This window comes from Bos indicus x Bos taurus, chromosome 15 (assembly GCF_003369695.1).
Source record: "Bos indicus x Bos taurus breed Angus x Brahman F1 hybrid chromosome 15, Bos_hybrid_MaternalHap_v2.0, whole genome shotgun sequence".
Taxonomy (NCBI): Eukaryota; Metazoa; Chordata; class Mammalia; order Artiodactyla; family Bovidae; genus Bos; species Bos indicus x Bos taurus.
The window spans coordinates 5447910-5451527 of NC_040090.1; positions in this window are offsets into that span (position 1 = coordinate 5447910).

Sequence of the window (3618 nt, forward strand, 5' to 3'; positions counted from 1 at the left end):
TCTTATAGTTTCTGCACTACGGAAGTTAGTACTAAAAACAAATTTAAAAAAACAGTCAAGTAATTCATAATTGGCCTCAAATTCATCATGACATAAACATAAAGGGCTATAATTTCAAAACAAAAATATCTAAAACTATTCAAAAAGATACTTTGGATAGAGATATTCAGTCAAATCTTAAAAAGATTCAATCTGGGAAATGAAAAGTTTGTAGTCAGAGAATCTGACAGTTATTCAGATCTTAAAGTGGCATTACTGACTCAATGGATATGAGTTTAAGTAAACTCCAGGCATTGGTGATGGACAGGGAGGCCTGGCGTGCTGCAGTCCATGGGGTCACAAAGAGGTGGACACAACTGAGTGACTGAACTGAGTGTACATGTCTATGTCTTTTAGAAGTCATGTTTTCTACAACATGGAAGAACTGTGAGGTCATGTGTTAAGTGAAATATTAATAGAGAGGAAGACAAGTACTATATGATCTCACAAATATGTAGAATCTAAAAGGTCAAATTCAGAAACTCCCTGACAGCCCAGTGATTAGAACTCAGTGCTTTCACTAACTGGGTCCAGTTTGATCCCTGATCGGGGAACTAAGATCCCAGCAAGCTGAGTGCTATAGCCAAAAAAAAAAAAAAAGATGTGAGTGAGTTGAATGTTGCTAGGACCCTTACCTCTTGTAAGGGATATTGGTGATATTGGTAAAAGTGTATAAACTTTGTTATTTGATGAATAAGTTAGGGGAATCTAAATGTATATGGTATATCTAGTTTCATCCACCTCATTAGAACTGATTCAAATGTATTCTTTTTAATGGCTGAGTAATACATTTGAATCAGTTCTAATGAGGTGGATGAAACTGGAGCCTATTATACAGAGTGAAGTAAGCCAGAAAGAAAAACACCAATACAGTATACTAATGCATATATATGGAATTTAGAAAGATGGTAACAATAACCCTGTGTACGAGACAGCAAAAGAGACACTGATGTATAGAACAGTCTTATGGACTCTGTAGGAGAGGGAGAGGGTGGTAAGATTTGGGAGAATGGCATTGAAACATGTATAATATCATGTATGAAACTAGTTGCCAGTCCAGGTTCGATGCACGATACTGGATGCTTGGGGCTGGCGCACTGGGACGACCCAGAGGGATGGTATGGGGAGGGAGGAGGGAGGAGGGTTCAGGATGGGGAACACATGTATACCTGTGGCAGATTCATTTCAATATTTGGCAAAACTAATACTATTTTGTAAAGTTTAAAAATAAAATAAAATTAAAAAAAGAAAAACTAAAAAATTAAAAATAAATAAATAAATAATGTATATGGTATATCTAGTTAACAATAATGGAAAATTGAGAAATTATCAAAAAAAAAAAAAAGTAGACCTTAACTGTCCTCACTATACACACACCCAAAATGGTAACACTGTGAGATGAAGCTTGTGTTAATCAACCTTATTGTGGTAATCATTTCACAATGTACACATATATCACATTGTGTACTTATAATTAAACATGGTATTAGCCAATTACATTTGAATCAGTTCAGTTCATTTGAGTCACTCAGTCGTGTCTGACTCTTTGCAACTCTTTGCACACCAGGCCTCCCTGTCCATCACCGGCTCCCAGAGTCCACCCAAACTCATGTCCATCTAGTTGGTGATGCCATCCAGCCAACTCATCCTCTGTTGTCCCTTTCTCCTCCTGCCCCTAATCCCTCTCAGCATCAGAGTCTTTTCCAAAGAGTCAACTCTTTGCATCAGGTGGCCAAAGTATTGGAGTTTCAGCTTCAACATCAGTCCTTCCAATGAACATGCAGGACTGATCTCCTTATGATGGACTGATTGGATCTCCTTGCAGTCCAAGGGACTCTCAAGAGTCTTCTCCAAAACCACAGTACAAAAGCATCAATTCTTCGGCACTCAGCTTTCTTCACAGTCCAATTCTCACATCCATACATGACCACTGGAAAAACCATAGCCTTGACTAGATGGACCTTTGTTGGCAAAGTAATATCTCTGCTTTTGAGTATTCTGTCTAGGTTGGTCATAACTTTGCTTCCAAGGAGTAAGCGTCTTTTAATTTCATGGCTGCAATCACCATCTGCAGTGATTTTGGAGCCCAAAAAAATAAAGTCTGACACTGTTTCCACTGTTTCCCCATCTATTTCCCATGAAGTGATGGGACCAGATGCCATGATCTTAGTTTTCTGAATGTTGAGCTTTAAGCCAACTTTTTCACTCTCCTCTTTCACATTCATCAAGAGGCTCTTTAGTTCCTCTTCACTTTCTGCCATAAGGGTGGTGTCATGTGCATATCTGAGGTTATTGATATTTCTCCTGGCAATCTTGATTCCAGCTTATGCTTCTTCCAGCTCAGCGTTTCTCATGATGTACTCTGCATATAAGTTAAAGTTATATAAAAATAAGATGTCTAAAGATTAGATTTTAAAGACATACAGAACAGCTGTCTAATTGTTAAAGTACAATATTGTGCTGTTGTTATCAACTACCAATTCTTCTGCACTTCTTCCAAGATAATTTCTTTCCTTCCTCCTCATCTTCAACCCTGGTTAAATGCCCACTTCTCTATGGTTTAGAAACAATCACTTTTAAGGCATTACTTTATATCAACTGTTTGTGAGCATTTTTTGCTAAAGAACTAGCATTCCATCCTTGTTAACCAAGCACTGAATTTTGCCTGGGATATAAAATAAATAAACATGAATTTACCTAAAAACAGTAGGCAACATTTTTTGACTATTGACTAGCCCTGTGGCTCAGAGGTTAAAGCATCTGCCCACAATGCAGGAGACCTGAGTTCGATCCCTGGGTCGGGAAAATCCCCTGGAGAAGGAAATGGCAACCCACTCCAGTATTCTTGCCTGGAGAATCCCATGGACAAAGGAACCTGGTGGGCTACAGTCCACGGGGTTGCAAAGAGTCGGACACGACTGAGAGACTTCACTTCATTATGTCTCAATAACACAAAATTAACTGAAGATTTGTTAAGTATCTTAACACACACACACACATAGACACATATCTCACAACAGTGTATACATATTGTATGTATATACACAACAGTTTTTTGGAAGGTGCATAAAATTGTAATGGACACTAAGATAATATTCTTATAAAGACACATGTATTTGCTAATTGCAATACAAGTAAGAAGCTATAACATCTTAATATTTGACTATTACATCTGACTTTGATATGGCTTCCTGAAGGCTAAAATACTGAATCAGTTTGCTGATAAAGCTAGGCTACAATCCAATCATATATTTGAAATATCATAAACTACTGAAGAACACTCTTATTTACACATTAAAATTGCAAAGTTAAAAGCCTCAGATGGTCTTAAATTTTCCAGCTGCCATTGTAAAATGTCCTTACATAAAAATATTTCAGAATGAAAAAATAAAGCCTATGAAATTCCTTTGTCTTTCATGGTGGTATTTGTAAACACTACGGCATGTTAAGAAGAGTTCTCATGGTAAAAACACCATAAGATAGCTATGCTATATTATAAAAGGTTTATAGGTTTCTATTTCTGGTATATTTTATTAATTTATTCAAACTTCTTTTGAACTGTTGCTTATGAGGAGTAAC